The sequence below is a fragment of the Amphiura filiformis genome, chromosome 4 (assembly GCF_039555335.1).
Source record: "Amphiura filiformis chromosome 4, Afil_fr2py, whole genome shotgun sequence".
In the NCBI taxonomy this organism is placed as follows: domain Eukaryota; kingdom Metazoa; phylum Echinodermata; class Ophiuroidea; order Amphilepidida; family Amphiuridae; genus Amphiura; species Amphiura filiformis.
Genome location: NC_092631.1, coordinates 46,399,345 through 46,424,709, shown reverse-complemented (window position 1 = coordinate 46,424,709; position 25,365 = coordinate 46,399,345). Strand labels below are relative to the sequence as shown.

Here is a 25,365-nt window from a genome sequence, read left to right as displayed (position 1 = left end):
AAGGACCAGACAAAATAAATGGGTAAAAAAACTGACTACAAAATATGGTGGCTAGGAAAAGTGGCACTATTGGCCGACAGTCTCAGAGATGCCGAAGAGCTACTCCATCTTCTTGAGACTGCAACACTAGCAGTCGGTCTCAGCATGAATGCCAAGAAAACCAAGGCAATGGTTTGCAATATGACCGCATCCCCAATCCAAACACTTGATGGAAGCGAGCTTGAAATAGTTGACGACTTCAAATACCTTGGGACTTGGATTGGCAGCAGTGAAAAGGACTTTAACATCAGGGAACCCCAGGCATGGAGGGCTTGCAACAGCATGAGCAAGATATGGAAGAGCAGCCTGCCTAGAAATCTAAAAACCAAGCTTTTCACCACCAAAGTCGAATCAATTCTGATGCATGGTGCAGAAACCTGGACAATTACATCAAAGTTTAGGAAGGCGCTTGGTGGTTGTTACACAAGACTACTGAGAAAAGCACTTAATGTTACCTGGCAGTCGCACACCCACAAAAAGGAGCTGTACAGCAATCTCTCCCAAATTTCCAAAAGGCTGAAAACTAAAAGGCCGAGCTTTGCTGGACACTGTGCCAGAAATGAAACAGAGACAGCTTCCAGAGTGTTGCTGTGGCAGTCACGCATAAAGGATCAAGAGGACAACCACGGAAGGACTACATTAAGCACCTAATCAAGGATACTGGGCTAGAGAGACAAGACATTTTATAGGAACTGCATGTAGAACAGAGTCGTGTGGAGAGCCATCAGCGGAGTCCGACTAGACAAGTCGACCTAAGCAAGTAAGCAAGGAAAAGTGTGGCACTTGACAATTCTACAAAAGGATGATCAAGAGCAGAGCTGTTAAGGTTCTGGATATTGGGTTTGGGATGAGGTTTGTAAGGATTTGGAGAAGCACAGAGGGAGTGGCAGATCCTGAAGAGATTGCAAAGAGCAGCAACGTCACGGCGTTGAGCAAGGAAAGGGAGATTGGCATCGAGTAATTAATATTCCAAAATTGAAGGATGGCCTGTGCATTCAGAGGATGATTTAAGCACTTCCCAGCCAGTCTTGCGGTTAGCACAGCTGTGTGAGTGAACATGACACCACTGCCCGCCCACTGCATACACACGTGCATGGTGAAATTTGAATTTTGACAGATATATTTACAACAAAAACACCTTCAACAGGTTGGTCGATTTCACATTTTATGTTATCTACAGAAGGTGTGAATTATCCTTCATGCATACATCACTTTAGATCTGAAATCGACCAAGTAATAATGACACACGGGCAATTCTAAAACAACATCTTTTGCACAGAGTTCAATGGGATTTGAAAAGTAAAGTGGCAGTTGAAACTCTAGTGATAACACTTTTACAGTGCATGATGGGGCTTCCTTAAATCATCCTCTGCTGTGCATTGTTGGCTTAATAGAGGTTATCCGTGTTCTAAAAGCTGCATATCCTAACAACGACTGCTATACCTTCTTTAGGGTTTTCAAAAGAAGTACCTGCATGTGCAACCATGACTGTTTCAAAATAGCTCGCCAAAGTCATGCAAGTAACGCCGAGGTCGTGCATTGAATTGGTTTGAATGAGGAATACTACGGGAACCAGCGCCTTTTGCTAGAAGTCACACATGAGTAACGTGGATAACCTCTATACTATAGTGCTGCTTAGGGTTAAGGTTAGTGTTGTAGGTTTAGGGTTAAGATTATGGCTTAGGTTATAGGGCAGGGTTGGGTGAAGTTTAGGGTTAAGGTTTATAACCAAGTTATTGCGTTTTAGGGCTAATGGCCCTTCGGACTCTATCGACCTGTGACCAATTAAAGTACAACATTCAGTGTGCAGGATGTCTATCGGTGCAATGATTGTGTGCTAGTCATCCCGGTTCGGACTTGTATGAGTATTACCAGTGGCGGATTTAAGCTGTCAGCAAGTCAGCAAGTGCTGACAAGGCCCCCCTGTTATTTTGGCCAAAGGGCCCCCTGCTTTTTTTTTTTTTTTTTTTTTTTGCTTTAATTGTTTTCTGCAAGGTTCAAAGGTCCGGTGGGTAGAATAGTACTGAAAAGGTTATATAATATGCCCGTGCATGCAAGAGGACATTAGAGTCACGCGGTAGCCGTGACCAGCAAGTTTTAAAAAAAAAGACTGATAAAGAAGACTAATAACAGATGCTCCCGCGAGACTATATTTACAGCTAACATTAAAACACTTGACTTCTATTGTTCGATGTTATTTTTCGCTGGGTACAAAATGTATCTAAAACCTTGCTAAATGTTATTTATAGTCCCAGGTGTAATATCTTGACAACTCATTAATTCAAAAAGGGCCACCAATCCTACAGTCAATCATTGTTAGTAATAAACAAATATTTTTGCTTCCATTTCACGCGGTATTTCATAGCGAAAATTAGTTGCAAATCATACTGATCCAGAATTTTTAGACACTGCTACAGGTCTACCTGGTTATCACCTTCACACTACTTTTTCAGATTCACTTCCAAATATACCCTAGCAGTTTCTGAGATACCCTACATACAAATTATGAGCCCCATTCGCCAAAAAATCAAGTTTTTCACAATTCTTTTGTTCTTATCGGACGACGCATCCATTTATATAATAAATGCTGTATTTCGACAAAGTAAGTTATAGCAGAGGCCCGTGGCCTAATGGTTAGGGCGCTTGACTCTAGATACGCTATCCCGAGTTCGAAACCCGGTGACCAACTGATTTTTTTTCAATGTTTTATTAAAAAATTTATTGTCATTAATCAAGGATAACATAATTTTAAACATCCAGTGCTATTGTAATATTATTTTTTTTATTAAAGCAACTTGTTTGATTCTCAGGGAAATTGTTTATTGTGTTAAGGGCCTATTTAAAAACACAGCATAGTGTAGACTCGCTGAGTCTCATGGACGCCGTTCCTATGTCCATCAGACTCGTATTTCCCATTTTGGATGTCAATGGGAAATACACACTTAACGATTTGCGCCGGTTAGAAACTTGAAAAAAAATCTTAAACATTTTATTAATGTATATAAAAGTGGTACCAACCTTATTGTGCTTGCTAATTTAAGACTCGGTTGAAACAAAATTAAGGATCGAATGCATTTTAGTGTCCAAAAAGGCAAAATTATCGTCAAAGTTCTGCCGAAATCGGCACCCTTGCGAAGGGTTCAGAATTCGAATCGGGAACGAAAATATCCGATCTTTGCGATCAAAAACACAAAATTACAACTTTAAACATACTATTGGCAAAAGACATTATTACCAAACAATATAGAATAGAAAATTTGACATCATTTTCTCAAAATATTGAAGAAATTTGCTCACTAGACATCGAAAAAGAACGCAATCCAATTCCCGTTCAAACGCGTGAGAAACTGAAAGTGCATAATCGTGACTAGCATAGTGTGATACAACACAATCAAGGATCAAAAGAAATCTGAATAACACAAGAAACTAGATCAGGTATTATAGGGTATGCAATACGACATTACTCATTGTTATTTTCATTTAAATATATTTTGTCCTACTACGGGCAAATTCGCATGATAATAGGACAATAAAACATGATATGTGATATGTATAAATGGTTGTTGAATCGATTTAGAGACCTGACTCTCTGTCATCTTCAGCTATCGTATAACATGACAATTGTCATACCGTCCCGGTAGGTTGATTACAAACACTCTGTAGGTGTGGAAAATTGTTCCGCTAGTATGGAAGGCCAGCAGGAAAAAAATATCCAAATAACATTTATCAAGCATATATAGTACGGAAGCGTCTATGTGACACAACTTGACAAGATAATTATCTTGCCATGTCGACTTATTATCAGCATTATGTCAACATGACGATATACATTATCTCGCCAAGACAACTGAACAAACAAGTCAACATGGCAAGATAAATTATCATGCTAAGTCGACATACCAAAAATGGATGTCGTCTTCCCGAAATAAATTATTATGCCAAGTCAATTTAGCAACAAATTAATGTCTACATAGCAGGATATTTTATCACGTCCAGTTGACGTAACAAACAATATAAGTCAACATGGTAAGATAAATTAGCATACCAAGGAATAGTAATTTTTGACACCGTATAATTTAAATTATTGAAAAGCATCCTCGGGATGCAGAGGAGGGGCGGCCCGAAATTAAAGGGAAAATTAAATCTCAAAAGACCGCCGACAACCGCCGCTCAATAGGGATATCCAACTATATTGCCCCGCAGGGCTATAAAGAACCACACACCGCGAAATATGGCTGTCCAACAAGTTTTAACTATAAATTAGCCCTCGATAGAGGGCAAGGCTTGGAGGATTAGGGAAATTATAACCACGAACCGCGAAAGTTGCCTTAACAAACAATATAAGTCAACATGGTAAGATAAATTATCATACCAAGTAATAGTAATTTTGACACCGTATAATTTAAATTATTGAAAAGCATCCTCGGGATGTAGAGGAGGGGGCGGCCCGAAATTAGAGGAAAAATTAAAACCACAAATCTCAAAAGACCGCCGACAACCGCCGCTCAATAGGGATATCCAACTAGATTGCCCCGCATGGCTACAATGAACCACAAACTGCGAAATTTGGATATCCATCTAGATTGCCCCGCAGGACTCAGGAACCACAAATCGTGATATATGGATATCCTACAAATTAAAACCACAAACCCGAAAAACCGCCAACAACTGCCGCTCAATAGAAATATCCAACTAGATTGCCCCGCAGGGCTACAAAGAACCACAAACCGCGAAATCTGGATATCCAACTAGATTGCCCCGCAGGGCTATAAAGAACCACACACCGCGAAATATGGATGTCCAGCAAGTTTTAACTATAAATTAGCTCGGCTTCATTCATAAAAAGAAAGGAAATCTACCAAAAAAACGTTGACAACGTAAAGAAAGCAGCAAGTTTAAAAAGCCCCACCTCGGCTCACTTTTTGAAACTTGGTCCCATTTTGAACATCAACAGCAAAATCGGCGTTTTTAATTTATTTTTTTAAACAAAATGCAGCGTTTCCAACAAGTTATAACGTTTTAATAATCGCATGACTGGCATTATATGCCTACTTGTTATTCATTTAATTCGATCATTAATCATGAAATTAATATTATAAAACAAAACATATGTAGGATGTTGGCTTACCATGCAAGAGCAAGATTGTAACCTTTCTGATCTTACAAATTAATATCGCATCGGCACATTAAAGACACATAACACATCTGGAAATGTTTGAAGTTGATAATATTATGATAAAGTTTAAATCAGTCCCAGGAAATCAGTACGTTTTACAAATGGGACCAAGTTTCAAAAAGTGAGCCGAGGTGGGGCTTTTTAAACTTGCTGCTTTCTTTACGTTGTCAACGTTTTTTTGGTAGATTCTATTTATGCCTGCATTTATGATTCTTGAAAAGTTTCATTAAATTTTGCCCGTTTTGGCCACAGCAAGAGATCAAAAGTCAAGGGCCCTAACTGCCCAAATTTAATATTTGGGAATACAATTTCTATAGAATCAGAACTACGAATTGGTGCATTACACATTCTCAAAATACAAGAAGGTCATCTAGTATGGGTCCAGGGCCCCCAATGTTAGATATAAGCGTATCATCAAAACAGTTTAGTTTCAAAATGGCAAAATTTTTCGTGCGCTTCGTGTGCATTTGTGTCAGAAACTTAATTTGTCGCCAAAAAGTGCTGGATTTAAGATTTTTTTTCCAACCCCATCCCCCCTAATGTCAAAATTTACGCGTACCAACGTATTGGCTTCGTATTCCTTGAGATCAGATTATGACCATTAATCTGGGATTTTGCTTGCTTCTTGACTGTCAAGCAAAAACAGAAAAGGAAATATTCCTTGTTCTTTAGTACCGTTTAAACACTCACAAATCTGATAAACCCTCGAATTGGGTATAGAATAGTGTGAAATTGCAAATTTTCGCTGCAATTTCACGGAACACTAAATTTACATGCAATAAACGTAATATAATTCATTATGATTGGTGTTCTGCCTGCAGGGCTTCACATCACACAAATGAAATTGCATTATATATTTTGCATGATAAATCATTTCCTCTTCGTTTGTAACTTAATAGTACATGTATTGAAACTCGACGTACTACGTCTATATCATCTCGCTTCCCTTCTCATCGTCTCATGTCTGCCTATTTCTTCTCTCTCTAGTCTGAGGGTCGCCAAGAAATAGGCACAGGAAGGGTAAGAAAATTCAAGTTCGATAGCAATAGAGACATGACAAAGATAGGATGTATCTTAAGGAAATGTGCGCGAAAAACATACGGGGTTATTCCTTCACCAAAGTGCATGACCTTTTTGAAATTTGTGAACTTTTGATCTTTGTGCTGTCGGTCTCTGTTCCCCTGATACCGGACCAGGGGCATTTCTCCCCTACCTCCGCCCCTAGTCGGCGCGCCTTCTCTCTTTCACCCTCTCTTTCACTTCTTTCCTTTTCTTCCCGTTCATTTGCTTTCCTTCAACTTCCTTTCCTTTTCCTTTCCATTCCATTCCATTCCATTCCATTCCATTCCTTTCCATTCCATTCCATTCCATTCCATTCCATTCCTTTCCTTTCCTTTCCGTTCCGTTCCATTCCATTCCATTCCATTCCTTTCCTTTCCTTTCCTTTCCTTTCCTTTCCTTTCCTTTCCTTTCCTTTCCTTTCCTTTCCTTTCCTTTCCTTTCCCTTCCCTTCCCTTTCTTTCATTTCCTTCCTTTCCTTTCCATACATGTCAGTAAATTAAAATGCTACTTCTGGCAGATCTCCTCATAAACCTGCTGTAAGAATTTAACACTTTTACAAAATACTGTAATATTTTAAGCAAATCTTACATCACACAAGTCTCTCAGTCTCAAGAAAGGTCTACGATCGGTTGAGTGTTGCCAATAATAAAGATTTGTATTTACCTTTGATTTATGGCACATATTCTTGATGTGTTTGCTCAAACACTTCGATTCATTTCCATATGCACTTATTTCTGTTAACCTCCTCTCAAGATACGTTCTCATACCTGAAGGACGTTGCAAAAATGGAAATCACAAGGACGTCTTAGGGCGACGCTGACATTTTTTTTGAAAGCTTGCTTTATGTCTGAGTAAGTGAACGGTTTCGTTTACAAAATTGCGTATTAAACAACTACATAATGTATTGTCTTGCCCCTTAACACGATTAAGGTGAACGACCTGAGATGCTTTCATTGTGTTTTGTACCTTACATTGGAGCACATCACCAACACTCTCAAGTTTTGAGTTAAATTGCTCCGGGGTTATATTAGAAGCACAAATACTCATAATGAATATAATTTATGGTTAACTGTATACTATCATGGAAAGAGAGGCTGCTAACCTTTTACGCTTTTTTCTGTTACCTTCTTTTCAAAACATCAGATGCCAAAATCTCGATCATCCTATGCATGAGCGAAAGAGTGAACAAGTAATTTGATCATGTATGAGGTATCACTCGTATCAAAACAATACAAATGTTTCAAATGTTTCGAAACTTATAAATTAGAAGTAACGCGAATATGTTATTTTAGAAGAGATTGGTCAGTTCAGCATGTTTTGGGTTAACATGGTTAAGCTGATAAAATTGTTTGTGTTTTATTCTGAAATCTTTCCAAAAAGTGGATTTCTTTTACATTTTGAGATTGCTTGGCAAAAATGGCAAAAACTAAAAAGTGATAAATAGTTCACTTTTTTTCATTTCAAAACAAATTATTAAGTTACAAAAATACTTTGCTGAGTGTAACAAGGTCAGATTTTGTAATTATATGTAAAATATTAAGCAAAAAAAGGCATGGGTTTTCATTGCTCACTAGTGCAATTAACTGAAATGCGGCATATTAAATTCAAAACTTTTTTTATTTTAAACGACTTGATGCATGAGACAAAAAATATGTTGAATGGTTCATTGGAAGTGGTGCCTTTCAATTTATGAGCTTTTCTGTATTACTTTTTAATATTTGACTAACTGTATGTAAGTTTTTGCCAGTTTTCGCAATTTTTGCCAGTTTAAACAAGGCAAAAACAGGTTTTTGCCCAGGTTTTTGCCGACAAAATCGAACTCTGGTCTTGATGCTTACTCAATAATATTAGGTAGGCTTGGAAAAATATGTATATATGTATACTGAAATACTTTAAATTTTGATTTAAAAATAGATCATATTTGCTCGAATAAAAAAAAAAGCAAATTATTATTTTACAAATAGTAACCAGCCTACAAATATACCTTTTATTTTTCTTATTTATACCAATTGTTGTAATTGGATAGCAATGATCATCATTACCTTGTGTTAGTGTTTTAACCAGTCATTACAAATCAATATAGCGTCTAATCACGGACTTAATGACGGAAGCAGAATGTGTCAAATTATGATTCATGATGTTAATACCATGGATAGAAATTATATAAGGCTTGCGGATCCCAAAATGGTTCTTTTGTTTTGCAGTAGCCTTGAAATCGATTTATGATGCACAGATTTTTGTGACGTTATATTTCTTTAGAACAAAATATCCAATTATATAATTGCTATCATGTATGTTGGATTTTCTATGGAACATAAAAGCTAAGGAAATTCAAGCTCGATGTATCTAAATTTAGATATATGTAAATGGAACCACCAGTTAGTCTTTAACCAAGACTCGGTATTTTAAAATCGATTCTTTTTGTAGAGTTTATTGGGTCGAATTTCAATACTGTTAGTATGTTTGCATGGTTTCAAATATTATGCGTTACATTTTATGCGATGCACGAGCTTATGCAGAGCTGTAGTTGTGCACTTAGAATATATATTTTGTTTTTATTTGACACCAATAAATTTTTACATCAGTGATAGCATGGTGAAGATAGACTTAGCCTATGATGCAGTCTCATCCAAGCATCAGTTTTGCTCTTTGTCATATCTGTATAGCAGTCATCGGGGCGTTGTACTCGGCGAATCACAGTAACGCCTCTTTTACATGGGATGATTGGATATCGTTGCTATGAGTGCTGTCTACCGTAGATGTGTGTATTAAAAACACGAGTGTCGTATTGTGGCCGCTTGGCCACTGTGTGTAAAGAAGCAAAAACAGCATATAGGTGCCTGGACCATAACTACTCATAAACCCGTGTTGGAAGCCTACATATTATTTATAGTCACCGAAAAATGTAAGTGTTTTTTATGTGTGGAATTTAATTTTGCTTTATGTGTGTATGTGTGTATTTATATTAAAGCACCCGTTTGCTTTGCTTAATGTTATTCTGTTTTACCAATATACATCATGTCAATTTGGCGTTATTGATGATAGGGATGAAACCTGGGATGAAACACGGAGCTAGAAGTTGCGACGATGAGGCAGCTAAGCAAAGCAGACGATATGCCTGCCAGCGAGATGAAAACCTGGTTCTATGCGTGTTAAAAATTAAACTGGCTATTTATTTAATATTTAAACAATGGCCGATGGCAGTGAAAGTAATGATTGATGTATGCATTAATATAAATAATAGCTATGGATATGCCATAATACATGATGCAGTAAGAACTAACGGTTACTATAAACCGAACAACAGAAACCGAACTATCAACAGTGTTCTTCTCAGCTCAGTTATACTTCCATGGCTCAGTTCAGATCAGTTCAGTTCAGTTCAGTTCCAATCATGTCTAGGTCTAAATTAAATTGTCATTTAATTGAAATCAAGCATGCATGCTTACTTGTCACCCATTTAGCCTCGGGGTTAAATTACCATTGCATGTGTTATTAAAGCTAGAGATTTCATGCCATAACTATTTGACATACTATGAACTAATAATGGTACAAGCTCAAGAACCTATAACCAGTGATAACCAAACGGGTGCATTGGACAGCTGAACACACATAACATCTATACTGACTGACAGATTCGGCTTCTGGGATAGAGTCTATGCTGGTATCAAGCTTGAAGTTTTCTCTCGGTTGATGAACTGACCATCAGGTTTCTCTTATCATTGTCAGCACTCACTTACAACTTATTATATTGATAGAAATGAGGAACATTGCCCATCAATAAGATGCATTGTTTTGCAATCGAAGTACAGTCAAATTCAATGTAGATTTGTCATTGAAGCAAAATATGGTCAGGAAAGACCCTTTTGCATAACGGGGTCAGGAAAAGACTCCTTTGCATTTTACTGACTTAGTTACGTAATATTACGCAATCTTCTTGCGTAATCTTCTTCTTCTTATCCTTCTTCTTCTTCTTCTTCTTCTTCTTCTTCTTCTTCTTCTCCTTCTTCTTCTTCTTCTTCTTTCTTCTTCTTCTTCTTCTTCTCCTTCTTCTTCTTCTTCTTCTTCTTCTTCTTCTTCTTCTTCTTCTTCTTCTTCTTCTTCTCCTCCTCCTCCTTCTTCGTTTTTCTTCTTCTTCTTCTTCTTCTTCTTCTTCTTCTTCTTCTTCTTCTTCTTCTTCTTCTTCTTCTTCTTCTTCTTCTTCTTCTTCTTCTTCTTCTTCTTCTTCTTCTTCTTCTTCTTCTTCTTCTTCTTCTTCTTCTTCTTCTTCTTCTTCTTCTTCTTCTTCTTCTTCTTCTTCTTCTTCTTCTCCTTCATATACAAGACTATTAACAAATTGTTCCAGGTCAAGATGCATCTATTGCTTAAAATAAGGACATAATTACAAATTACCCTTAAAATAATCTAGTCGAAATCTGGCATATTTCACCAACATTTGGGTGTCTGTTGAACCCTTCAATGCTTTATTCTCATATAAAACGGGTTTTATTTTGTTTTGAAGTCCCAAGGCATGTTCAGGAGCTCAAATAGGAACAACATATTTATCCTAAGCAGTTGGACAACTGCATCTTCAAAACATTTTATTACAATTTGATGCGTACTAAACTTTTGGCTTCATTAACCGTTTCCGACGTACCAAATCTGTATTTTTGCTTTAACCAACATATCTAAACAAAACCAAATATCACATTTTCATCAAATAACTTTGTTATTTTGTAGCCAAGATGTAATAATGTAATTTGAATATCATGAAATGTAAGATAACAGCGCTGTGGTGACGGAGGTAGAACTTTTTATATGACCCTCGTATACAATCTTTTAGCATAATCATAACTCGAGCAAACCTCGTAGGAGGGACACACACATCCTCATGTAATTGATTTACAATTTTTTACCGTTTCCGGTGTATCAAATCTTATTTAGCTCTTGAAGTCACCTATAAAGATCTGGAGAGGGCATTTGCTCTCATTTATAGGTGACATTCCAACGTATAATCATGTTGACTTTGAAGAAGCTACCATTTACAGAACCAAAGTTATAAGAGTAGAGGTAGAACTTATTGAATGACACCAGTCTCATTTATACTTTGCCACATTCTACATGATCTGTAGTCACATTTGAGTAAAAATGAAGACCTGAGCGCAAGAAGACCGTAAGTCCACTTGGCCCCTCAAAGACCGTAAGTCCACTTGGCCCCTCAACATGTATACACTAATGTTACGTATAGTTTCTTAGGGTTTTATAATGTTTAATACATGTTCCAGGGTGAAAACATCATGAAAGGTTGTGAAAGATTTGTTTTGGCCCATGAACATGTATAAAACATTACCAAACTATACGAAACTATACGCAACTGGAGTGTATACATGTTCAGGGGCCAAGTGGACTTACGGTCTTCTTGCGCTCAGGTCTTCAAATGTAGACGGTATTCAGTCAATGATAGGTGTTTTACACGCACAAATTTATGATAGTCAGTTTGAAATATAGAATATACCACTTTACGACATATGGAGATAATATCTTGACAAGTACAAGCAGACAGTATACAACTCAGACACCGCACAGGCGCACAAGACGATATTCTTTTAGTTGTTTCATACACAATTTTGTAAATGAAGACGTTCACTTACTCAGACATAAAGCACGCTTTCAAAAAGATTGAACATGTCAGTGTCACCTTAAGACGTCCTTACTATTTCCATTTTACGATGTCCTTCAGGTATGAGCACGGATCTTAAGAGGAGGTTCACAGAAATAAGTGCTTATGGAAATGAATCGAAGTGTTTGAGCAAACACCTCAAGAATATGTGCCATAAATCGAAGGTAAATACAAATCTTTATTATTGGCAACACTCAATCGACATTTTGTGGACTTTTCTTGAGAGACTTATGCGATGTGACATGTGTTTAAAATATTGCAGTAGTTTGTGAAAGTGTTAACCTTATTTAGCCTTCAATTTTAGGCAATTTTTAAACAAGTTAATTTTTTTACGCTTACGCTGGAATCATTGAACGGGCCTTTGGAAAGCATATTATGAGGTCTCTTTAGAGTTCTCATGTGTAAACAGATATTTTATTTCGCGTCTGAACCAAGTTGTAATATGACCAGGTAAAACGTAAGCAGAAAATAAGCAAAAACTGGATCGATTTTAGTTTTTGAACCAATACAGCCAATATCTTGACGTTTACTGAAATAATAGTATAGAATTGCAGCAATATATTACTTACTGACAGTTCTTTTCTGTGCTAGGAACGATATTTTTGAAGCAATGGATCTTATGTTGCATTTTGATGTGGCAGTCTTGTCCATAATTACTGAAAACTGATGTAAAACATATAGTCTAGAGCTAAAGTGGTCTAGAGCTTTTTAATAAATTAAACGTTGTATTATGCCCCACCATTAATTACATGTCTATGAGAAGACAGAATGACATAATAATTGCGACTCGTTCATTTTGTTTAACCTTGAGTACACCATCTGTATCATCTGCGCATTGAATTTATTTTAAAATTCATTCTATATGATGTGAGTATGGTCATATTTGTGTGAAACCACTCTACAATAGCATAAAATGTAACCAAGGTTATGAAATTGGATTTTTGATGTCGAGCGTCCCACATAACGTTTTGTTACCTGAAGAGATTTGACCATGTCTCTCCTCCTTTTTCAATCATATTGATGGTATAACTCTTGTAGTGAGGGATCAACATTTAACCATAAATTGCCTCAGGCAAAACTCACTTCCTGGGAACTAAATACCACACAAGGTCAATTTAAGTAACTCATTGGCCCACCTGTGTGTCATAAAATGCCTCTAGCTACAGACGAGCCCAATTTCACGCATTCCTACACCTCAATGGCAGCCATTAGCTCTATCTCACCTAAAATGTGAAATGATGCGGCCTTGGAGGGTATTTTAAACTGCATTCTATCACCCGTGTTACACGTAGACAAAAGAATGATGACAGTCTACAACACAAAAGAATCTAACATCGAATATTAAGCGGGTTTAATCCACCCAATTGGGCAGTCACAACACCAGTTTGGTGCATGCGGGGACCCAATAATGGCCGACCAAATACTGACCATGACTTGGCTCGTTGGATTCGTCTATAATGTTAGCCTGGTGATCTGGTCATCTCATTAACAGGTACTAATCCCAGGAGGGAATTCAAATTTTTTTCAGGCAGTGAAACCTATAATGAAGAATATGTTAATGGGCTATTCCAGATGAGATCCATACACCCCTATAGACAACATGACTTTAATATCCCACATAGAGGGTGTAGATTTCAAATGGAGTTGCCCACTCAGGTAGTCCCATTTAAAAGTCACACACCCTGTGTGGAAGATTAAGGCCCTGTCGTCCATGGTGTATGGATTTCAACTGAATGAGCCCAATGTGGCGAAACCTGCGCATTGATAAAAATAGGATACAAATATCAGTACTTAGTGCATGGTAGAGCCAAGGTTAGACTGACCCAAGAAAGTTACCAGAGGGCATGATGTTATGTTCATACAGACCCATCCATCTGTTGTTAACTAGTCAATTATGACATATGGTATGAATACACCAGTAGAAATTCTAGCTGTCAGCTTTCAAAATCTGCTTTCAAAACATTTAAGGATATGCAAGCGTGATGTTTTTATATACAATCTGTAAATTAGCCTCATGAATAACTGCCAAATTTGAACCAAGCCTACAGAAGAATACTGAAAGACCAAGTGAAAATTCACTGTCCTTGTTATTGTAGTCCGCATTGCTTCAGAAATATCGTTCCTAGCACAGAATAGAACTGTCAATAAGCAATATATTTGCTTATATTGCTGCAATTCTATACTATTATTTCAGTAAACGTCAAGATATTGGCTGCATTGGTTCAAAAACCAAAATCGATCCACTTTTTACTTATTTTCTGCTTACGTTTTACCTTGTCATATTACAACTGGGTTCAGACGTGAAATAAAATATCTGTTTACACATAAGAACTCTAAAGAGACCTCATATGCTTTCTAAACGGTCCAATTAAAATTATTTAAAATTGCCTAAAATTGAAGGATATAAGTCATTCAAATCGCTTATTTTCTGTGTGCGTGTTACTTGGTTTAGACACGAAATAAAATGTATGTATAGTTTACACATGAAAACTTTAAAGAGGCCTCAAATGCTCTCAAAGTGGCAAATCCTAAACTGCACTTCTGTCAGTGCTTTAAAAAATTAGTTTTTGAAAACATAAACAAAATTGTAAGATTCAACAAAATGTCATTGATTAATATGTCAAAATACCTTGACCCCTTCCTTTTTAAATAAGCATATTGCTCGCTCCATAGCTTCCTAAAAGATAATACTAAAATGCATTAATTTGTAGAAAAACTTCACCCAAGCTAAAGGCTTCAAAAGATCAAATGTAGATAAAGAATGACTTAAATAGTTTACTAAGCATCAGTTTGAATATATTTCATGACGAACATTCACGAACATGTGTATTTCAATAATTCGCTGTAACTTTCATACTTCGTTAAGGTGGTACTACACCCCGTGATCAATTTTGTTACTAATTTTGCATTTTTTGTTCAAAAAACTAATAAAACACTGGTAACAAAATTATGTATATTATAGGGCAAGGAATCCAATGACTTCACTGAAATTTCAGTGATTCAAGACAAGTGGTTCATTATATATGTAAAGAAATTAGGTACATTGTAGCGGTACATCTTTTTTTATCATAAATAACGTACCGCTTGTCTTGAGTCACTGAAATTCCAGTGTAGTATTATTGGATTCCTTGCCCCTATAATATACATATCTTTTGTTACCAGTGTGTTATTATTTTTTAGAAAAATGCAAATATAGTCACAAATTTATCACTGGGTGTAGTACCACCTTAACATAATTATTGTGTAATAATACACGGTATATAGGAAAGCTCTTACAATGGCAATGAACTATAACTATATCTTGATGTGTAGTATGTATAAAGGTATACTATTACATTCCCGTTGTTAAGATCAATTCATCAGTTATTTAAGAGCCTCAAGGAATTGCAATGTCTAAAATAGCACAAAAATAAGTTATTCTGTTCTGTTCAAAAGCGCTTATCAGCAAACGGAATTATCTCTCGATTCCTTACAATCACTGCAGTAGAACAATATCAAAACAGTCGATTTATTTCTTTATTTTCTAACACAGTATTGTTTGATTTTCTAAATTGGATATACTAAGAGATTTATTGTGATTATTTGACAGTTGTTGTTAACGTCTTGTACTTGATGAAATTCTTTATTCTTCCTCTTCTTTATCGAATTAACAAATAAAGTTATTTTATCTTCGTATTTTTGAAAGAACAACATTGTGCACCAAATCACAAGGTTGAAGTAAATTTTGGATATAAATACATTTACATTTAACTTTAACAATCGTACCTTTTTGTAGCTATGTCATATCCGTGCGTGACTTTTCAGTTCTTTTAGTGCATCAAATACCACGAATACGACATAAAGTAATTTACATCTGATACTCGGCTTAAAATAGATATACTGATAAGCTTAAAACAAGCTAAAACAATCCAACTTTTCCCTCCATCTATGTGAATTTTTGTGGCTATGCATGAATAGTAAGAATTGTTTCAGATCACCCGCAGCAAATATTGATTTTGCCTTATTTTTTTCCAAATTCTTTACATTTATATGCACAAGCGTATTGTTTTTGTAAATGTAGCTGATAATATTATTGTCTTTAGCTTTGTGCCTATGCTAGGAAGCTAAGATTTAATTCAACTAAAAATAGACAGTACATTTTAAGATTCTCTAGTGTAACTTTCTTATTCTATTTATAACATGAGGCATATATAAGTAGTAACACTTCGCAGTGTCGTGAGATTAATGAACTCTTCATCAGAATAAGGAAAGAAAATATTTTGCAAGACACATTTGCCATTTAAAATAAATTATTGATATATTATGTACAATTTTATTTTGTTTTGATAAAATTGTTGTTGGACTGTCCTCATGTGTGGATGAATGACTGCATCTTAATAAGAAATAGCAAATATTTATATTCGTTTCATATCAAAATATTTTATTTGATACGCAATTAAATTGTGACAATATTTTCATTGCTCAATAGTCATATTTTACCACTGTTTACAGGCAAATAGAAGTCTTACAGCTTACGTGAACGTCTAATATTCTTACAAGAATCGCAATTTTTCTTGCCCCCCCCCCCCACTTTTGAGGCAAAAACCCCCCAAATCACGTAAATTTCCACTTTTTGCGGAAAATTTGCCAATTCCCCGAAATTCACTTTGCCCCCCCCTTGCCCCCCGAAAAACAATTCCTGGCGCTGCCACTGAGAATCGTACATTATTGCAAGGTAGACACAGTAAAACATGTAGGGTATTTTGTCAACCATATGCTGATTGGCGCTTTGAATATCATTGCCCAAAAATATGCAACAAGCTTGACCCTTTTAAAGACGCCTATTGCTCGCTCCTTTCCTAAATAGCTACTACAAAATATGCATTTTAGAAGAACTTCACTCAACTTAAAAGACTTCATATGATAAAAAGTATTTAGGGGCCGTTCACAAACACTTGTTAGGGGGGCTGATGCAAAAAGGGTGGCCCTTAAAAGGGGGTGGGGCCTGAAAAAAATTCCCACAAATTTTCCGAGGAAACTTGAGTTTATATGCTTTCTATGGGGTTGACCCATGTCATGTCAAAAAGGAGGGCCCTGAAATTGTTGAGGTCTGAAAAAGAGTGCCCGAACAATTTTCGCGATAATTTTGTTTTGCATCAGCCACCTAACAAGTGTTTGTGAATGGTCCCTTAACGCATGGCTAAAATAGTTTATCAGTATCAGTTTAAAAAATGACATGACAAGTCATGAACATACATGTATGTATTTTTCAATGCGCTGTGACTTCTAGACTTTATTAACATATTGTGTAATAATAGGCCTGCAATGTATATAGGAAAGCTCTTACAATGGCAATGACCCCAAACTATATTTTCAATCTAAATGTAGGTACAAGGTGTGTGTTATTACACGTAGCTACCTTTATTCCATTACAGTAAAGATCAATTCAGTTGTTGTTTTAGAGCCACGGCGAATTGCAATGTACACAGCATAACCTAGTCTGTTGAGTTCAATTAAATTGTGGCAATATTTCATTGCATACTCAATATTCATATTTTACAGGCAAAAAAGCTTACAGCTTGCTAGAACGTGTAATAAATATTCTTATTGGAATCGCACGTTATTGCCATGTCCAATCGCGGCCTTAAACTCATGCGTGCCTTTTCAGCTCTTTTAGTCCATCAAATATCACGAATGCGACGAAAAGTATTTACATCTGATACTCGGCTTAATTTCTTCCACAGAAAATAGTTATTAATAATCTTTTAAAACAACCCGTCTTTCCCCTCATTCTATGTTAATTTAATGTAGCTATATGCAGGCATAAATAGTGAGATATTAATGTAGAATATAAAGAGAATTGTTTCAAATGTTTCATGTTATATGCACAGGCTCATTGTATTTCTGAATGCAGCTGATAATATTATTTATCTTTAACTTTGTGCATATTCTACGACGCTAAGATAGATTTAATTCGACTAAAAATAGACACGATATTTGAAGCTTCTTGTAGCGTAACTTTCTATTTATAACGCCAGGCAGATGGCAATAACACTCACACTCTTCTTTTCTTTTTCTTTTTCTATATATAATATATTTTTATAGTGATAGCTTTGTGTATTTTCTTCAGATTGGATTTTTGTACTGTCAACAAATGTACGGATGAATGCTTGCATCTTAAGTAAGAAATAACGAATACTTAAATTCATTTGAATAGAAGCATACAGCTTGCTAGAACGTGTAATAAATATTCTTCTTGGAATCGCGCATTATTGCATGTCAAACCCAGGTCTTAAACCCGTGCGTGACTTGTCAGATCTTTTAGTCCATATCAAATACCACGAATACGACGTAAAATATTTGCATCTGATACTCGGCTTAATTTCTTCCACAGAAATAGTTATTGATAATCTTTTAAAACAACCCATCTTTCCCCCTCATTCTATGTGAATTTAATGTAGCTATGCATAAAGAGAATTGTATCAAATCACCCGCAGCAAATATTGGGTTTGCCTTATTTTTGCAATCCTTATGTTATATGCACAGGCTTATTGTATTTGTGAATGTTGCTGATAATATTATTTGTCTTTACCTTTGTGCATATCCTACGACGCTAAGATAGATTTAATTCGACTAAAAATAGACACGACATTTGAAGCTTCTTGTAGCGTAACTTTCTATTTATAACGTCAGGCAGATGGCAATAACACTCGCAGTATAAATAAAAGGCTGTGACGCTATGGCTGCAGCTTACCAAGCTCCTTTGTCGGATTTGTAAGGAAAACTTTAGATTATAACAAAGAGAATAGATCTAATTTTCATTATCATAATAACAAGATCTTTTTAATATATTTGATTATAACGCTATCGTTCAAGCACGTCATTGTAATTTTCTGAAATAAAATTTAAACATTTGAGTTGTTTCAATTGGCATATGTGTCATTTGCAATATTGTATATTCGTTTGTTGAATACAATAGGGTCGTAAGCGTATAGACGAATCCAAGTAGCCAAGCCATGGTCAGGATTTGGTCGGACATCTTTGGGTAGCCGCTAGCACCAACCTGGTGCTTTGAGCGTCCAATTGTGCAAATAAAAGCCGCCTAACACCTAGAGAAGATGCAAGGACGAGGAGGGTTAATAGAATAATAGCTAATAATATATATAATGGAGATAATTCCGCAGGTAATCCCGTCGCATCTATTCATACATATAGTCCTTTTGTTCGCAAGTACATCAATGCATAGATACCGCGTGTAGTTAATCCGATTATTATGTCACTTCAACAGCGAATAGACCATGCTGTGTGTTTTGTCGAAGGGAACTGTATTGTGTTATTCTTTTGTCTGCCTGTGTTTTCGCGGAAGGTGTAAAACGGGTGATGGAATGCAGTTTAAAATTTCCGCCAAGTCCGAATCATTTCACATTTTGAGTGCATTGTAGCCGACGGTTAACCAACTAAAGGCTGCTAGTCAGGTGTAGGAATGCGTGTATTTGGATTCGTCTATATCAATAAGAAAGCACTTACGACCTTCTAGCATTGTAAGTCTTTGATGAGTTTTGACCCATTATTACATCTCAAGAGAACCAAAGTCAAAAACAAACTATGGAAAAAACATCTTCCGCAACAATAACTCCAATTGCAACTCAAGTGCTGACAAAGTTACAAGATACAAATGTTTTTTGAAATGAAAGCGAAACGTAAATAAAAATCGTTTTGTCGCAAAGGCGTGTGACATGTTTTTATAGCAATTTTGCTATACAGTTTCTTTCTTTTCTTTTTCTTTTTATATATAAAATATATGATTATAGTGATAGCTTTGTGTATTTTCTTCAGATTGGATTTTTGTACTGTCAACAAATGTACGGATGAATGATTGCATCTTAAGTAAGAAATAACGAATATTTATATTCATTTGAATAGAAGTATACAGCTTGCTAGAACGTGCAATAAATATTCTTATTGGAATCGCGCATTATTGCATGTCAAACCCCGGTCTTAAACCCGTGCGTGACTTATCAGATCTTTTAGTCCATATCAAATACCACGAATACGACGTAAAATATTCACATCTGATACTCGGCTTAATTTCTTCTACAGAAAATAGTTATTGATAATCTTTTAAAACAACCCGTCTTTCCCCTCATTCTATGTGAATTTAACGTAGCTATGCATAAAGAGAATTCAATCAAATCACCCGCAGCAAATATTGGTTTTGCCTTATTTTTGCAATCTTTTATCATGCTATATGCACAGGCTTATTGTATTTGTGAATGTAGCTGATAATATTATTTGTCTTTAACTTTGTGCTAATCCTACGAAGCTAAGATAGATTTAATTCGACTAAAATAGACACGACATTTGAAGCTTCTTGTAGCGTAACTTTCTATTTATAACGTCAGGCATATGGCAATAACACTCGCACTATAAATAAAAGTAATTGATGCTTATGATTTTAAGGCTGTGACGCTATGGCTGCAACTTAGCAAGCACCTTTGTCGGATTTGTAAGGAAAACTCAAAGCGCGTCTTTTATTTTAAAGATTATAGCAAATAGAATAGATCTAATTTTCATTATCATAATAACAATATCTTTTAAATATATCTGATTGTAACGCTATCATGTGGTCCAAGCACGTCATTGTAAGTTTCTGAAATCAAATTGAAACATTTAAATTGTTTTAATTGGCACGTGTCTCATTTGCAATATTGTATATTCGTTGGTTGAATACAATAGGGTCGTAAGCGTATATCAATAAGAAAGCACTTACGACCTTCTAGCATTGTAAGTCTTTGATGAGTTTTGACCCATAATTACATCTCACATGTCTCAAGAGAACCCAAGTCAAAAAAAACTATGGAAAAAATATCTTCCGCAACACTAACTCCAATTGCGACTGACAGTGCTGACAAAGTTACGAGATACAATTGTTTTCCGAAATGAAAGCGAAACGTAAATAAAAAATCGTTTTGTCGCAAAGGCGTGTGACATGTTTTTATAGCAATTTTGCTATACAGTTTCCTTCTTTTCTCTTTCTTTTTATAATATGTAATATATTTTTATAGTGATAGCTTTGTGTATTTTCTTCAGATTGGATTTTTGTACTGTCAACAAATGTACGGGTGAATGATTGCATCTTAAGTAAGAAATAACGAACACTTATATTCATTTGAAAAGAAGCATACAGCTTGCTAGAACGTGCAATAAATATTCTTATTGGAATCGCGCATTATTGCTGTGTCAAACCCCGGTCTTAAACCCGTGCGTGACTTGTCAGATCTTTTAGTCCATATCAAATACTACGAATACGACAAAAAGTATTTGCATCTGATACTCGGCTTAATTTCTTCCACAGAAATAGTTATTGATAATCTTTTAAAACAACCCATCTTTCCCCCTCATTCTATGCGAATTTAATGTAGCTATGCATAAAGAGAATTGTATCAAATCACCCGCAGCAAATATTTATTTTGCCTTATTTTTTGCAATCTTTTATCATGCTATATGCACAGGCTTATTGTATTTGTGAATGTTGCTGATAATATTATTTGTCTTTACCTTTGTGCATATCCTACGACGCTAAGATAGATTTAATTCGACTAAAAATAGACACGACATTTGAAGCTTCTTGTAGCGTAACTTTCTGTTTATAACGTCAGGCAGATGGCAATAACACTCGCACTATAAATAAAAGGCTGTGACGCTATGGCTGCAGCTTACCAAGCTCCTTTGTCGGATTTGTAAGGAAAACTTTAGATTATAACAAAGAGAATAGATCTAATTTTCATTATCATAATAACAAGATCTTTTTAATTTGATTATAACGCTATCGTGTGGTTCAAGCACGTCATTGTAATTTTCTGAAATAAAATTTAAACATTTGAGTTCTTTCAATTGGCATATGTGTCATTTGCAATATTGTATATTCGTTTGTTGAATACAATAGTGTCGTAAGCGTATATCAATAAGAAAGCACTTACGACCTTCTAGCATTGTAAGTCTTTGATGAGTTTTGACCCATTATTACATCTCAAGAGAACCAAAGTCAAAAACAAACTATGGAAAAAACATCTTCCGCAACAATAACTCCAATTGCAACTTAAGTGCTGACAAAGTTACAAGATACAAATGTTTTTTGAAATGAAAGCGAAACGTAAATAAAAATCGTTTTGTCGCAAAGGCGTGTGACATGTTTTTATAGCAATTTTGCTATACAGTTTCTTTCTTTCCTTTTTCTTTTTATATATAAAATATATGATTATAGTGATAGCTTTGTGTATTTTCTTCAGATTGGATTTTTGTACTGTCAACAAATGTACGGATGAATGATTGCATCTTAAGTAAGAAATAACTTATATTCATTTGAAAAGAAGCATACAGCTTGCTAGAACGTGCAATAAATATTCTTCTTGGAATCGCGCATTATTGCGGTGTCAAAGCCCGGTCTTAAACCCGTGTGTGACTTGTCAGATCTTTTAGTCCATATCAAATACCACGAATACGGCGGAAAGTATTTGCATCTGATACTCGGCTTAATTTCTTCCACAGAAATAGTTATTGATAATCTTTTAAAACAACCCATCTTTCCCCCTCATTCTATGTGAATTTAATATAGCTATGCATAAAGAGAATTGTATCAAATCACCACAGCAAATATTGGTTTTGCCTTATTTTTGCAATCTTTTATCATGTTATATGCACAGACTTATTGTATTTGTGAATGTAGCTGATAATATTATTTGTCTTTAACTTTGTGCATATCCTACGAAGCTAAGATAGATTTAATTCGACTATAAATAGACACGACATTTGAAGCTTCTTGTAGCGTAACTTTCTATTTATAACGTCAGGCAGATGGCAATAACACTCGCACTATAAATAAAAGGCTGTGACGCTATGGCTGCAGCTTACCAAGCTCCTTTGTCGGATTTGTAAGGAAAACTTTAGATTATAACAAAGAGAATAGATCTAATTTTCATTTTCATAATAACAAGATCTTTTTAATATATTTGATTATAACGCTATCGTGTGGTTCAAGCACGTCATTGTAATTTTCTGAAATAAAATTTAAACATTTGAGTTGTTTCAATTGGCATATGTGTCATTTGCAATATTGTATATTCGTTTGTTGAATACAATAGTGTCGTAAGCGTATATCAATAAGAAAGCACTTACGACCTTCTAGCATTGTAAGTCTTTGATGAGTTTTGACCCATTATTACATCTCAAGAGAACCAAAGTCAAAAAAAAATATGGACAAAAATATCTTCCGCAACAATAACTCCAATTGCAACTCAAGTGCTGACAAAGTTACAAGATACAAATGTTTTTGAAATGAAAGCGAAACGTAAATAAAAATCGTTTTGTCGCAAAGGCGTGTGACATGTTTTTATAGCAATTTTGCTATACAGTTTCTTTCTTTTCTTTTTCATTTTATATATAAAATATATGATTATAGTGATAGCTTTGTGTATTTTCTTCAGATTGGATTTTTGTACTGTCAACAAATGTACGGATGAATGATTGCATCTTAAGTAAGAAATAACGAATACTTAAATTCATTTGAATAGAAGCATACAGTTTGCTAGAACGTGCAATAAATATTCTTATTGGAATCGCGCATTATTGCTGTGTCAAAACCCAGTCTTAAACCCGTGCGTGACTTGTCAGATCTTTTAGTCCATATCAAATACCACGAATACGACGTAAAATATTTACATCTGATACTCGGCTTAATTTCTTCCACAGAAATAGTTATTGATAATCTTTTAAAACAACCCGTCTTTCCCCTCATTCTATGTGAATTTAACGTAGCTATGCATAAAGAGAATTCAATCAAATCACCCGCAGCAAATATTGGTTTTGCCTTATTTTTGCAATCTTTTATCATGTTATATGCACAGACTTATTGTATTTGTAAATGTAGCTGATAATATTATTTGTCTTTAACTTTGTGCATATCCTACGAAGCTAAGATAGATTTAATTCGACTATAAATAGACACGACATTTGAAGCTTCTTGTAGCGTAACTTTCTATTTATAACGTCAGGCATATGGCAATAACACTCGCACTATAAATAAAAGTAATTGATGCTTATGATTATAAGGCTGTGACGCTATGGCTACAGCTTAGCAAGCACCTTTGTCGGATTTGTAAAGATATAATGTGCCGATGCCGAAAACTCAAAGCGCGTCTTTTATTTTAAAGATGATAGTAAATAGAATAGATCTAATTTTCATATTATAATAACAATATCTTTTTAATATATTTGATTGTAACGCTATCATGTGGTCCAAGCACGTCATTGTAAGTTTCTGAAATAAAATTGAAACATTTGAGTTGTTTCAATTGGCATATGTGTCATTTGCAATATTGTATATTCGTTGGTAAGCGTATATCAATAAGAAAGCACTTACGACCATGTAAGTCTTTGATGAGTTTGGACCCATAATTACATCTCACATGTCTCAAGAGAACCAAAGTCAAAAACAAACTATGGACAAAAATATCTTCCGCAACACTAACTCCAATTACGACTCACCGTGCTGCCAAAGTTACAAGATACAATTGTTTTCCGAAATGAAAGCAAAACGTAAATAAAAATCGTGTGACAATTATGAAAAAGAAATTTTGCTATGCAATTTCCTTTATATAGTGATAGCTTTGTCATGTTTGTGTATTTTCTTCAGGTTGGATTTTTGTACTGTCAACAAATGTACGGATGAATGACCGCATTTTAATTAGAAATAACAAATATTTATATTCATTTGATATCAAAATGTTTTTATTTCATAGCAATCTCACAGCTCGCGTGAACGTGTAATATTCTTATTGGAATCGCACACTTGCAAAATAATAAACACAATACCTGCGGGAGTGCCTTTTTTTTAAATGTGATTTACGGTTTTTATAATATCCTTAACATACAGCTGATTTTTTGATAATGTCAAATTGCACGATATACAATTTTATGTCATGTTATTCTTTCCGGAGTTGCTTTGCAAATTGCTGTAAAATGTAGTAGGCCAATTTAAAAAGGAACATGTACCGCCAATCCGGGCCACCAATATTTGGGCACCATTATCTGCTCTTGCTAAAAGATACGACGCATGCTTAGAATAATCTTGATCAGCTGTGTGCGCAAATGGGGGAATTTTATTTATTTATTTTATTTTTTATTTATTTGTTCGGGATTTTGACAACCCTGGATAACCCAAGAAAGCCTCTATTGAAGCTTATTTCCACTGGGGTCCATTTGAATACCGGGACGGGTTGGGAACAGTCAGGGGTTAACACCCTACTCTTTTCGAAACTGGCTGTGATACATGTACAGGTATGGCTCTCTGCACACGGGACCGACGGCTTAACGTCCCCTCCGAAGGACGGAGTACTTTCATGATTCATTAACCCAATTCTAAATGAACCATGGGGAGAGCGGAAGTCTGAAT

At 35.4% G+C, this 25,365-nt stretch overlaps 1 protein-coding gene across 1 annotated transcript in view; it reads left to right on the top strand.

The window, feature by feature from the left end:
* Window positions 1–8,937: 8,937 nt before the first annotated feature.
* Window positions 8,938–25,365, top strand: part of LOC140150965 (uncharacterized) — a 39,104-nt gene continuing 22,676 nt past the window's right edge. Inside the window, exon 1 of the mRNA XM_072173128.1 lies at window positions 8,938–9,182. The gene's annotated coding sequence lies outside the window, so the exon portion shown is untranslated. The remainder of the gene's footprint in view (window positions 9,183–25,365) is intronic.